The sequence below is a fragment of the Mastomys coucha genome, unplaced genomic scaffold, assembly GCF_008632895.1.
Source record: "Mastomys coucha isolate ucsf_1 unplaced genomic scaffold, UCSF_Mcou_1 pScaffold21, whole genome shotgun sequence".
In the NCBI taxonomy this organism is placed as follows: Eukaryota; Metazoa; Chordata; class Mammalia; order Rodentia; family Muridae; genus Mastomys; species Mastomys coucha.
The window spans coordinates 80,107,660-80,122,812 of record NW_022196904.1 but is presented as its reverse complement, the minus strand read 5'-3'; the positions used below and the strand labels follow the sequence as shown (position 1 = coordinate 80,122,812).

Genomic DNA, 15,153 nt, shown 5'->3' with positions numbered 1-15,153 from the left:
GAGGTTGCTTTGGACACCCATGAGAATAGAATGGCTAAAAATAAAGAACTTGGAAATTCCAAATTCTGATGAGGATGGGAGATGCTCAAACATTTCATACGATGCTGGTGGGACTGTCAAATGACATAGACAGTTTGGGTGCTGAGGATACAAACTCAGATCCTCATTATTGTACAACAAACACAGCTCACTGAGCTGTCTCCTTTGCCTTCAAGGTCAAATTGAAGTTTTAAAGTTCAAAAGACACATTGATGAGGAAATATGAATGTGGTTGACGAATGGATTACTTGGATAAGTTACCTAGAGTCTTTTCTCATATCACACATAAGAGATGAGAACTAAAGATAAAAGTAGTCATTACATATAAAGCAATAAAAACTAACATAGCACTAAACAAAAGTATCTCATTTTATAGATCATGATAGACTTAAATGTGTTGTTTTACCCAATAACCAACCTATTCTAAATGCCTACTTAGGGCAGTCTAGTGGAATCTTTGTAAGTACAAGCAAAGTTTTGCTCTGATTCAATCTGTAGCTAAACTTTAGTGTGTGTGTGTGTGTACATGTGTGTGTGTACATATATATGTATACACACACATATATATATATACATATATACATATATATGGTGACACTGATTACATTCTAGCCTTACAAACCTAGGGTCTATTCTGTATCTCTGTATCTAACTCAAACTTGAGTTAAGTGGAAGATTAATACTGCTGTTGTTTCTCACGTCACCAACTAAAGAAGAAAGATCCCAGCATCTGGAAGTACAGATCAGTGTTCTACCATCTATTGACTGTGCACATATGTATTTATTGTCTTAATTTCCTCATGTGCAACCTACCAAATCTAACTAATATGGGCCCATAGGGGCCTACAGAGACTGAACCACAAACCAGAGAGCATGAATAAGACAAACCTAGGCCCTCTGCACATATGTAACAGTTGTGTAGCTCCTTCTTTATGTGGGACTCCTAACAGCAGGAGCAGGGACTGTCTCTGACTCTGTTGGCTGTCTATGGCTCCCTTTTCCCTAATTGGGATGCCTTATCTGGCCTCAATAGGAGAAGATGCACCTAGTCCTAGTTCAACTTGACATGCCAAGGTGAATTGACATTGATGGAAGGCCTCTCCATTGCAGAGGAGAAAGAGAGAAAGGGAGGTGGGGAGAGGGGAGGGGAGCGGAGGGGAAAGGGTGGAATTGGGAGGAGAGGAAGGAGCAGAAGCTGATATAGAGATGTAAAATAAATTAGTTAATTGAAAATAATTAAATAAAGATAATTGACAAAAATATGAGTTAAAAATGCTTACCATAGAATATTCAAGTAGCTGAATTACCAATATACAAAGTGCCCTAAAATACTTCTTATCACATACTGAATATGCTCATTTTTATTGTATTATAATTACTATGATTGGCATTACCATTCCATTCCAAATTAATTACACACAAAAGTCTATTGCATCTTTCAGAATTGACTTAAATAAAATCTTTTTGAAGATTTTGCTGACATTCCACTCAAATATCATCCCACCACCAAAATGTTATGGATTATCCATTTTCCTATATAACGTTAGAGTAAAGTTGTGGCATGAGGCTCTGAAGTTGGTATTATGGATTAATACTAAACAAGACATACAAGAACCCGACTCTCCTCTAATTAAGTCATTTCCCCAAGAGGCAAATAAATAACTAGAAAGACTTGAGACAGGTTCAGGATTGGGGTAAGTCTACAAAACCATGTTCAGTGTAGAAAACCCTGCATTTTTCACGTTTCATATGATATCTCCTAGTGATTACATCTATTTTTGCTACTAGCTTCCATTAAGTCTCTTTTCCAATATATGTTTAATTAATGCTCAAGAATTATTTTTGTAATCAACAATTCAAGTAAGTGAGTGGGTGATTAAAATAGGACACATGTGGCTTTTTAGTAATTTTTTTATTAGGTGGGATTTTTATTGATGGTAAGGAAAATGTAGCATAACGTGGAATATACAAGAAAGGCATATTAAAATGCTTATGTAAATTGTTTCTATTCTTAAAAAACAATATTCTCTAGCAAAGAAAATAGGATTTTTGGAGGAAACAAAGCTTATAGATCATGAGGCTGTAGCCCTACACACACACACACACACACACACACACACACACACACACACACACACACGCTAGAAAGGGATGCTGAGTGTGGAAGAAATAGTTTTCCCCAAGGAAGAGCACACCAACTGATTATCTGAGACCAATTGGTCAGCTCTTAAAACATATATATGAGTAACATTAAACAGAATACATGCATGTGACAATAACTAATGAAAGAATAAGTCACTATTTGTCAAAGCAAGGAAGGAGTATATGGCAGGGTTTGGAAGGGAGATGATGTCACCATGTTATAATCTCAAAAATAAAATAATTAAAAATAACTTATATTAAATCATAGATATCAATGTCAAGTAAGATTGGGCTGACTATCATAGATTGATGCTCATGTAGCCATAAGAGTTAAGGTTGTAATATTTTTGTTGATCCAAATGTCTTTTAGGGGAGCCAGATTTCATTTTTAAGAAAAGATATTGTCCTGCATTCATTTCTGTTGCTGTAATAAAATACCCTGACCAAAAACAAATTAAGGAAGAAAGGATTTGTTAGGCTCACAGTTCCAAGTTACATCATTGCAGGAAAGTTCAAGCAGGTACTTGAGGCAGCTGGTGATATCCAGAGGCAAGATCAGAGAATCAAGGAATGCATTCTGACTTGTGCTCAGCAACTTTGCCACATTTAAGAGAAGGACACAATCTAAATGAGTGGTGCTATTCATAATAGGCACATCTTCCCACCTCAATTAACACAATCAAGTGGATTTTCCCCAACAGATATGTCCACAGCAGGACAACATGATCTAGATAGTCTTTCATTGAGATGGGCTTCCTAGGTGATTCTAGAATATGTTAAGCTGACAATTAAGATCAATCATTACAGCCACATTTTAAAATATTTTTCACTTGGTATTTTGTCTTTTCAAAACCTTTTGGTAAATAAATGCATATCATCTCTTTGTCACTATTCTTAGAGATCAGAGAGTTTTATATTGATCACTAGCTCTAGGGATCTTGAAGAGACTGCTTGTTCAGTCCACTACATAGTTAGAATGATCTAAAATGGGTTGCTTCTATTTACTTATGTTCTGGTGTGACCCACCAGTCCCAAATTAATCACAATGATTAATTTGAAGTAAAGCATTAACACTGAAAAGAGAGTAGGTAGTTAATATATACTAAGTATGGGGAACAAAAGATTGTCATTAATTCAGCCTGAGTAGGACAAGCAAGCCTTTTAGTGACATGATATTAGACTGAGGTATTAGAAAAGGGAAGGAACATGGAAAGGTCAGAATGAACTTCATCTAGAGAACAGCTCCATGAGATCATAGAAACCAAAGACATTTCATACAATTGAATCTTGAGGTTGTTGAAGTGAAGTTATTGGATAAGATGTTAGACGGATGGGTTTTATTGAGGCTTAAGAGTTACAATGAATTTTTGTCAGTATATAAAAAACTGTGAACAACAACAAAAACAATAAATGCAAATGAAGGGATCTTCAATGAACTGCTAATTATATTGATTTTGAAAAACATGAATTGAATCAACAATTCCTGAGTCAGACAATATGTAATTTCTACCCATAGAAATAACTAAGATTGGGCAAACCTTTTAACACTAGCACAATGCATTTGAGGTGCAGCTGGGATTGGAAAATATAGGTCTTGTGACACCTTCTTGAATGTTCTTTCTCATGCAGCATGCTGTGGTAATTTAAACGTGAAAGACATTCTGAAATTTTAACTGAAGAATGCTTTCTGCAAATTCACACAGGAGGCTGTGTGAATACAGTTTATTAGGGAGAACTCTTCAGTTCTGGCTAAACTACTTACAGATTTTACAATTCTGTGTCATAAATATATAAGTAAATAATAAGTAGCAGCTTTCTATTAAAAAAGAGCTAAACATATTGAACTCTATTTTTAAACCAAAACACTAAACCAAATGATATTTGAAGGAACAGAGTCAAGTTCCTGAGCTTATCTTATGTCCTTTTCAATTAAAACAAGAATGCCATTTTTTAAAAAGTATCCTTTCATAACTAGGTATGGAATTTTAAATAAAGACAAGCCTGTGTCTGAAAGGATAAACCAAAAGCCTACCTTTAGAAGGTTCAGCTCTGTAGATGCTAAATTTAAGGAAAATGATACTCCCACACACAAAACCCTACAAAACCTAACAAAGGTGCTCTGTCTTCAAGTTTTCCACCTGGAAAGCATGGTACAAGCCTATAAATGTGAATGGACAGGATATTGCCTGCCAAAAGTGAAGTGTGCATAAATGAGATGCCACTTCTGTTTTAATGAAGCTTAGATGGTGGATGAGACAGGGATAAGAAAATTATAAAAATGGGTTGGAGTTGAAGTCAGGAAGAATACTTGGTGAAGCATTTGGGATAGATGGGATTCTGTAAAGAAAAGAGAACAAAAGAGAAAAGAAACCTAAAAAAAAAAAAAAAAGAAAAGTCAAGAATGACCCTTAGACTCTTTGGTTATTTACTGAATTCCAGAAAGTAGTTCAGGAAAAGGAAGTCATCTCCATTGTATACATCATCAATTAGCGTAGCCTACGTTTTCACATTAGGATTTAATGGTAATTGTAAGTTTGCTCTTAGACTTCATTTGTCCTGAGTCAAATTAGATTGAAAAGCATGACATTTTCATTTCAGGACTAGAAATTGATATTTCAAGTTACTTATTTGAACTGTAAACCACAAGAAGTTTCTGAGCTGTGATACTCAGTTCTGCTTCTACAACTACAAAATAAGGTGAATAGAAGAAGATCTAATGAGATAAAATAAATTCCAAACAGCTCTGTAGTAGAATGTGATATATAAAAATTGATGATGTGACCTAGCTCACTTGTTTCCTAGTCTGGGCATACACATTTTCAGTGGTTGCAAGTTACAGAAATCTAAGTTCAAAGTTCCTTTAACAATACCATTTGTTGGTCACCAATACCACAACTGACTTAATCCAAAGGGCTCAGTTTCTTTGTCAACCAAATTGGCCTGTCCTTCTTCTGTATGAGAACATTATATACATATGCAGGTCACAAGATAGCTGTAGGAGTACTGGACTTCATTTGCAAGAATGACAAATGTGAAAGGAAGTCTGGTAGCATTTATATGAGCCTTGAAAAGATTAGGTATAAGTTATCTAATACTATCATAGAAAATCTAACTTTGTTCTTTATAAAGTCAAAGTGCACAGCTGGCCTACACACTATTATTGGCAGAGTGAATGTGGCTTACTATATATAAGCCAGGCTAATCTTTCATTTGACTAAGCCACTTAGAGTTTCCCTAATATACTTGGGTCTGGTTAATTAGTAACAAACATTTAAATTGATCTTCATAAACTCGAAAGCACATGAAGGGTTTGATTGAACATTCAAGAAAGCTATGATAATACAATCCATTCTTTTCTGTTTTCTCTTTACCAGAAAACTAAAACAAAACAAAAGCAAACAAGCAACTTACTAGAAACACTACCATTATGTTTAAATTACATGTTTTTTCATATATATTCACACAATCTGTTCACATATGCACACTTAGGTTACAGTAAAAGTGCATTTCCCATGATATAAGACTAGCTGGTTTGTGTGAATACTGTAGGAGACAGCAACCGTCTCTCCAAAGGTCAACTGCGGACTCATCATCTAATCACCCCTCACCCCACCCCCCTAATGAAGGCTGAGTGCCATGGCTCCTCTGTAAGCATACAATGTAGGCTGTCTTTCCCCTGTTCTGACAGAGCTGATGATTTCTCTCCAACCAGCTTCCTGTGGTTTCTGAAGTAGAATCAAAGACACCTGACAGGGCAACATCTGCTCTCAGGCTGCACAGCTGCAGAGCCAGCTCATTGGGATATCAGCATAGAAAACCATGTATGAGGAAACCTGCTCATTTTAGGAGATGGGGTGTTTGAGGGAGGCACACTGATTAACTTGCATAACAATTTCTTCCGTGGGTCCACACAAGCCATCTAGTCTTCATTGTGTCATTTGAAATAATAGACATTAAGGAATCTGATCAAGAATTGTGTCTTTTTCCCTCATCTGTATACATTCACTTTGGTGTCTTATACCAATAACTACAATGAGATACTGAGAACAGGAAATAATGACTAGTACTGTAAAGTTTTATAGACATCCTGTTCCTTTCCCTGGAAGATGAGCACATATTTGAAGGTGACTTATTAAGTAAAGTTTCATTAATTCCCTACTATGTACTACCCAAAACTATATTAAAAAGAACATGTCATGGGAGGAGATACAGAGACAACGTGTGGAGCAGACACTGAAGGAAAGGCCATCCAGAGACTGCCCCACCCGCAGATCCATCCCATATACAGTCACCAAACCCAGACACTATTGTGGATGTAACCAAGTGCTTGCTGACAAGAGCCTAATATAGCTGTCTCCTGAGGGACTTTACCAGTGTCTGACAAATACAGAGGTGGATGCTCTCAGCCAACCATTGGACTGAGCACAGGGTCCTCCCAATGGAGGAGCTAGAGAAAGGACCCAAGGAGCTGAAGAGATTTTTCAGCCCCATAGGAGAAACAACAATGTGAACCAACCAGTGCCCCCAGAGCTCCCAGAGCCTAAACCACCAACCAAAGAGTACACATGGAAGGACCCAGGACTCCAGCTGCATATGTACCAAAGGATGGCCTTGTTAGACTTCAATGGAAGGAGAGGCCCTGGTCCTGTGAAGGCTCTATGCCCCAGTATAGGGGAATGCCAAGACAGGGAAGAGGGAGTGAACAGGTTGGTGAGGAGGGAGAGGGGGATGGAATAGGGGGTTTTCAGAGGGGAAAAGAGGAAAGGGGATAACATTTGAAATATAAATGAAGAAAATATCTCATTAAAAAAGAAAAAAAGAACATCAATATATTCACTTAATAAATTATCATTTTGTTTGTGTCTACCCTTCTAAAAGTGTATCAATTCCTCATTCCTGAAAATGGAAGGTCAGTTTTATTCTTGCATACAGTGAAGTAGCAAAGGCTAACAGACCATAAGTTAGTTGTGTGAACTTTCTTGCTGGACACTATTTAAGGTCAGTGTCCTAATTTCTAAAACACTTGTTTTCCAAGAAGGCTTGGAAGGTCAAAGTTCACATTCCTTTGGAGAAATCAGGACAATGGTATGCCAGTTTTTTTTTTTAAATTTAGCTTTAAAAACAGGTGGCAAAGAAGTACTTGAAATGCTCTTCTAAGCACTGCAGCCCACTACTCCATACGTTTGCTCTTTTCTGCCAACTAGAATTTTTATTACTCTGAATAAAACATGGCCTTTGCAAATTCCAGGATTTTGTGTGCACTGACCCACATATCTGAAAAGTCTTTTTCATTTTATAAATATTTTCACTTGGTTAATATAAGGCATAGTGTCTGTACTCAGGAATCAAGGACAAGTCTTAACTGTGATCAACCTCTAGAACAATTGCAACAACCCTGGGCGATGCATATTTGTATAATTCCTCTGAATTAAGGAAATTAAGGCTCTATAGTGCATTCCTCCCAGGCAGTAAATTAATCTCAGTCCTTTCTCCTTCTCCGTGCTGTTTATTCCAACTACATGTCTAGAACTCTCTCAGGCATGTTGCAATACTGGCAACATTCATTCAGTGTGGGCCAGAATGTTCGCACTGGCAGTAATTGTGGTGTGTCTTTCTTATTTGTCACATAAAAACTACCCCAAGAACAGTGCTTAGCATACAATGAGTATTCAGAAAAATATTTGTTGAATGAACTAATGAATATAAATATATTCAAACAAATGTGTTTCATTACAAACAGCCAAGAAGAGAAACAGTGAGATGTGTGGTGATATCAGTTGTTCAAATTCTAGGTCCTGTTTACGTTAATACTTGGTGTCAAGATCTTTAAGCTACTGAATTAAGTTTTTCTGTTGTTGAGTTAAAAAAATTCCAAGAATTTGCTTAATTCTTTACTGGAAAAAGTGTCATATATAATGTATATATATCCATAAAGAAGTTTTTGTTCACAAAATTATTAAGTATCACACACTAGTCTTCTTATGCTATAATGGAATTAATTACAGTCTTGCAGGGACTGTAAATCTCTGAAATGTGCCTTTCATCATCATTGTCATTGTCATCATTGTCGCCGTCGTCGTCATTGTCATCATCTGCTATTTTAATCACACCAATCATGGTACTTTGTGAGCCTATGAAATACCTTGACTTCATGAAGACGTAAAATTGAGTGGTAAGCCATAGGTCATCAAGCACTTTAAATTACACCTGCAGCTGACACTAGCATATGTAACACCTGCCTGTGGGTTTTCTGCCTGATGTATGTAAACTGTTTTTAAGAAGACTCTTTCCACAGTCTAATTTGCTTTTATCTGATGAACACAGCCCATAAGCTTCTGAATTCAATGTGAGAAAGATACAGCCTAAAATACTAAACCAGATATTGTATGTCCAATTAAATCAAGAGTTTCCTGGCTTTCAGCAATATTTTTTAACTGGTGGTAGAATGGCAGTAATAAATGAGTTTGTGGTAGGAAATTAGAGGAATATATAGATATGCATATGTATATACATATATGTATATGTATATTAGGCAACTGAATTTTTATACTTTACAGAAATTGATGGGCAAATTTATTTTACATTTCTACATCACAACTGCATTGCAGATAAAAAGACATGCTGATTCTTAAATGACAAAGTAAGAAAACATGAATCATGGAAGTGCTAAAGAGGAGGAAGCAACACTGATTAGCCACCATCATCAGTACCACAATTATTTCAGCATTTGTACGTTGTCTCACATGACTCTTGAAATGACAAATGTGTCAGTTTTATTTTCTTAACACAGATAAACTGAAATTCCCAAAAATTTTGTGACTTCACTAAAATTTCATGTAACAAGAAAGTGATAGTATTTGTTGTGATTTTAAAATCCTAGGTATTATTTATGTTAACTAAAGAGTGAAGGAGACAGATTTAGAACAAAACTCTTACTCTTTCAAAGAAAAAACTCTCTGCCCAAGTAGTGATATCTTGGAGGGGTCTCTGCACAAATTTGTAAGAATTTTGGAAATCACCTTTCTCTCTCACATACACACCCACATACATGCACACACACATAAACACACACACACACACACACATACACACACACTGACAAACGCAGTTGTTGAAAGGAGAATGAGCTTAGAGTGGGGAATTCAATTTCTGTAACATTTGCTGACATCTCCCGCCTTCATTGGTGATCTAACATCTTTACCTTCATTCACTCACTCACACACACATCCTTCTTTGTGACACATTCTCCTAAGTACTAGGGATAGAGCAATAAAACAGGACAAAGTGCTGCTTTATACACGAGCATCTGTGCTGACTTGAGAATCAGGGAAACTCTAAACTATAACTATGAACATAAAATATCAGCAGTAAGACTGAATTCCTTTTCAACTAAAGCTGTCTGGTAGAAAGTATTGAAGGACATTTGTGGCTTATTTATTTGAAGTTCTGGGGAAAGACTTTCTCAAGAAAAGTTTTTGAAAAAAAGACTTGAAGAACTAAATAGCTTTCATCTTTTCCCAGGAGAGATCAGGAGCAAATAAGTCAACAGCACAAAGTCTCCCCTTGGCAGAAATAAACTAGGCTTAGTAATAATACGGTCAGTTTGGTTTGATCAGGAAATGAGGTAAGAGATAGTCCATCCCAGGGACTGAGAAAGCTATTGATGTTAATTCCCCTTTTAAAATCCATCTTTCTAGGTGATGGATGCAGATGTGACTGGACAAAGTAAGATGTCGATGAAGCTAGAAGATTTAGGAAATAACTTAGTGAGATGTTATTACAGTCTGAGCAGTATGAACAGGTTTGTGAGCAGTGGTGATGAGCAGGCACTCTTGACATGAAGCCCATCGGATTAAACCTGTTTGGGGCCTGGGAAAGGCTGGTAGTGATAGAAATGAAGCTTGGTTTCTACAAAAATTTGAAGAAACTATAAAACACATAAACAGAGATGTTGAAGAAAGAGTTAAATTTCAACATAAGAGGCCAGGGAAGAGAGAAGCAAGAAGTAAATTAGATATTTTTTTTTTTTTTTTTTTTTTTTTTAGGATTTTTAAGAACATGTATATGACTCGAGTAATTGGCTTGATGTTATCAATGAATATTGATAGATGAAAGAAAGCCTCTTTTTTAAAACAAATAAAATTTTAGTGTGTACATGTAGAATGTGTGTATATATACAAATCTGTGTGTTTACTTTACATACATGTGTACATGGATGTCACTAGAGGCCAGGAGAGTGCATCACCCCTTGGAACTGAAGGTACAGACACTTGTGAATCAAGCAAAATGGGTGTTCAGATCTAAACTCTCAAGATAGCACAACTAATGTTCTCCACCACTGAGTCATCTCCCCAGTCCTTAGAAAATGTTCTAAACCTTGGATAACTTCACTTCTCCTAGAGACTGTCACCAAAGAAGACGGAGAAAAACTGGACAACAGTAACAGAAATATTTCAGATTACACTGAACTAGAACTAGGCAAGGAACACACTCTAAGGAACATAAGTTCCACTGTGTATTACATTGCTAGGAGATGAAGGGAGAAGAGGACTAAGAATTTGATCAGCACTTTCTATAGGTCGGGCATCATAGCAGACTGTAACTGTTCTTTTATAACTAGAAGAGAGGAAAGGATGATTGTATGTGCAGAGTCAGAGATGAGAAATAATGACAAAAGGGGCCATGCTCCGTAAAGCTGCCACTCCTTGCTGGGCATTGCTAAATTGTACAGGGAAAAGTTGGAAAAAGTGAAAGTGAAGATTGGTCACTTCACCTGCAAACATGATTTTGCATATTAAACAAGTGATTATATTCTTTCAAAAAGATTCTCTACTGTACAATAGCAATGCTGCCTTGTGCAAGGATGGCAGGTTAAGGACACTGGACATCTTAAGAGCATCCTTTAAGGAGTATGTGAAAGACAGTCTTCATTTTTTAACTTGACTAAAATTATCACCATTTTAACACACTTCTGAGTTAAACTGAAGGGAGAGGATGCACTCTGAATGTAGGTGGTTAGCAGTCCATTTACTGGAGTCCTGGACTAAAAAAGGGGGTGGAGGAGGGAGGAGAAGACCAACAGAGCACCAGATGCTAACTCTGTGTTCTGTTGATTATGGACACAGTGCAATGAGCTACATCATGCTCTGCCTGCCAAGCCTTCTTTGTCATGAGGAGCCAAAGTAGTCTTATATATTCAAGTTGCTTTTGCCAGATAGTTTTTTTGTTGTTGTTGTTGTTGTCGTCTTTTTTGTTGTTGTTGTGGTGGTGGTGGTGGTGGTTGTTGTTGTTGTTACAGCAAGGGGGAAAGCAACCAAATATGTAAAGCTGGAGACAAAATTAAGGTGGTTGCTATGATAAACCTGACCACATGGGTTTTTAGGCCTAAATAACTGTTTTGTGGGAGGAGTGTTGGCAGGCTTGTAGTTATGGCTAGAGGATCCCTGGAGTGCTGAAACAAAGCTTCATGGACTCTTGAGTCAGGATTCAGAAGACTAAGGTGCTAAGGAAAATACACACAGTGGAGCCTGGACCCTTAAATATTCAGAGGGAAGCCTAACCTAATCAACCATTGAATTAGATGCCACTTATGTTCTATTCTGGCAAATAATCTTGCTGTATTCTGCCCAAGAATCTGAAAATCTGAGAGAATTTGAACAAAGATGATATCAATGAGCTTTCCAAACTATGAAAGGAAAAACTCACAAACCCCAAACCTATTAAAGAACTACAGAACTGAAGAAAAGAGGGGGTGTGGTGGTCCATCCCTGGAGAGAGGATTCCAATCAGCTGAGCGGTGTCAGTGAACTATGGAACTGAGGAAAAACTAGGGGTTGGAGTGTGGCCCTCTTCAGAAGAGAGCATAGCAATAAGCTGTCCATTGTCAATCAGCATTGAACTCATACCTACAGGTAACATTCAATAGACTCTACAGGTTCTACATTTGAGTACATATTTATAAGCAAGTGCTTATATGCATGACATACCAATTGGTGACAAGTTGAAGATGAGCGGGGAGGAGTATATGGGAGGGTTTAGAAAGAAAAAAGGAAAGGGAGAAATGGTGTAATTAAATGACAATCTTAAAAATAAATGTAAAAGGTATTCTGTTAGGGAGAGGAAGTGTGAAGACTTGATATCCAGGTAGGGCATGGACATTGCTTACTGTTTTCCATCAATCTGTAGCCAGGGAGAGATGTATGAAAACAGTACAACTCGATGACAAATGGCCTGTGAGCTCCTTTAAAGTTGCAGACACAACAGTGGAGAAAGCAGCTGTACAATTACATAAACATTATACTTTGCAGTTGGCAATGGAAAGGGTGCCTGAGAGGGAAGATCTCCATCAAAGTCTTCAATGTGTGAAGACAGAAGTTCCTTTAAAAGAAGAGAGAGGTAAAGGAAATCCCTGAGATTGATTTTCAGTTTTTAAACAAATTAAGTAGTGCTTTTTCAGGTTTAGCCACTAAAGTGCACCTCTGCATGGCAGAAATGTTCCAGACTTGCCTTGTGCTGACAGCAGACTTTAGCAGATCTATCCATATGGTTTTGCAGGCATGAAAAAGACAAGCATTGCAGGGTCACATAAGGTTATATCAGCTTCTAGGCACTCTGTGAAGCAAGACAATTCTTTTTGCAAAGGGCATGTTCTCTACAGAGGCTAGGAGGGGCAATTGTGTGAGGTTGTGAAAGTGAAGCCAAAATCACCACGGAGACAGCAGCATGTTGGAGATACTAGGATCTTGAGGCATACATTGCTGAAAGCTGAAGACACTGAGAGAAGCCAGCCCAAGAGAGAAATGATAAGGGCTAAGGTTGGTTGAAATGGATGAGATCTCCAAAGCTCAGCAGCTGCGCTCACAAGCCTGGAGTGCTGAATACACAGCTGAAGGGTTTGGTATTTGTCTTGCAGGTTTAGTTCTAACGTTGTTCAGGTCTAACAAGTCTACCATTCTCTACTTTGCGAGTGAGGGTGCTTGATTTGTGTTCTTGTAAATTGGAAGTATGTGACTTGAGTTTGTTTTTGCAAGATCTTGCAGTTAGGAGCTTGCCTTGAGTCACAGGAGAGAAACTGACTTTTAAACATTAGCACTGTTAGGAATCCAGGTATTCTTAAGATGAACTAGATACATTTTTCTATAATGAGATGGTTATAAGCTTTTGAGGAGAAAGGGAAGAAGGTTATCTATGATTTAAATGTAATGTCAATCTTTATGATAGCTATTCTTAACAAACTAGCTGGATTTAGAGTCACCAAGAAGATGCATCTCTGCTGTTTCTATAAGGTATTTCCACCTTCCCAAAGTAGGCACCTAAACCCTAAAATGACATTTTGGACTCTTCTCAGGTGGGACTCTAGACAGAGTGAACTGAAAGATTGCTGGCAGATAAACAAAAGGCTGAAAATCAGCACTGCTCAGAAACTTGTAAAGTAAGTTTATGTTTGTCACTTCCCCTGACAGCTGACTATCTTCTGTACATGAGACATCTAGTTTCCTATGAGCACATACCAGAGCCCCAACATTAGTTGCCAGACTCTTCTGGCCACTGAAACTCCCCAATATCTACTCTAACTCCCAGGCTCTTCTGCTTGCAGACTTCTGTCCATGTAGCAGCTACCTGTTTAGGAGAATATATATCTCTTATATATTCTGAAATAAGAATACAATAAAATACAGATTATCAGCACAAGAATTAAGTGTGTTAACTAGAATAGTTACTATGTTAGACTGTAAGTTAATTGTTTTCTTCAAAACTATAATTTCAGTTGAAACTCTAATTTTATATAATACCCTATATTATATAAAACACCTGAAAATTTCAAGGTAGAAGATTAGGTGTAGTCTATTTTTCAATAGATATAATCAAGAGATACCTTTCTTCATCTTTGTTTCCTAGTCTTTGTGGAAGGCTTTGTTACAGCAACACAAGAGAAGAAAGCAAAATATGACTGTAAAATCCCTTGCAAACCTAGAATGTTATATGAATTCTAAACATAAACAAAAATTAAGGAGGATGTATCCTTTCCAAAAGATAAGATATTCTAGCTACTTGTATAGTTATACAATGTTATAGAGGAAAGTTTCTGAAGCCAAAAAAGGCCTGAGTTTGTCCCTCAGTTCCTTCACTTTGCATTCATTTAGGTGACATTGCTTAACCCTTCTGGCATTTTGAAAAATGTAGATAATTTTACCTGTCGAAAAATTAGGTAGTGTAACCCTGTGTAGAATTTAGTACACATACACCAGATATTGAGAACTCTAAAATTTTCATTCCTCTTTTCTGAATGAGAATTTTACCTTAACAATGGTTTTAAATCAACAAAGAGAATTCAATTACACAGTGAGATCAGTGAATGTTACAATCACTAGCTTACGAATCCTAGAGTTTGTAATTCTTAGTGTAGGCATTATGTTGATTTACAGATATACACAGGTCTTAGGTACTCTACATAATAATGAATGGAGAGGAAGAGTCCTTGTTACATAACAATGTGATAGCTAAGAATTAACTGGTTGTTATTACTAAGGGTGTGGTTTGTGGATAGATACTAAGGTATAAACCATTTCTAGACTAAGGGTTATCCTTGGATTTTAGAGTGATTTAGGGTTTAGATTTTTTTTCACATTTTATAATAGTATCATATACATGAAGCAGGATTAAACTCAGATCTAAATATGCAATTAATGTGTATAACAAATTCACCATTGTTAAGAAATCTAGGGGAAAGTACTCATTTCTACTTCTAGCAATTTCAGGTAAAACAATTATCTTTGGACAAAATCTATACATTATGAGATAATTCTACTTTCTGAACACCTTTTCCACTTCCCTTGTATTTTCCTACTTTCTGTAGAATTACATCTTTTAAGTGTTTCATTCCTGTTTAAGGTACAGTGGATTTATTACAAAGAAAATTTTCACATGAAAGAAAATGCACTGGTTTTATTTATTCCAAGTTTTAAAAATGAT

General features: G+C 36.8%; 1 protein-coding gene across 11 annotated transcripts in view; it reads right to left on the bottom strand.

Moving 5' to 3' along the window:
* The window catches only part of Dlg2 (discs large MAGUK scaffold protein 2), a 1,953,494-nt gene that overhangs the window by 1,180,509 nt on the left and 757,832 nt on the right, over nucleotides 1–15,153 (bottom strand). The window lies entirely within an intron of this gene.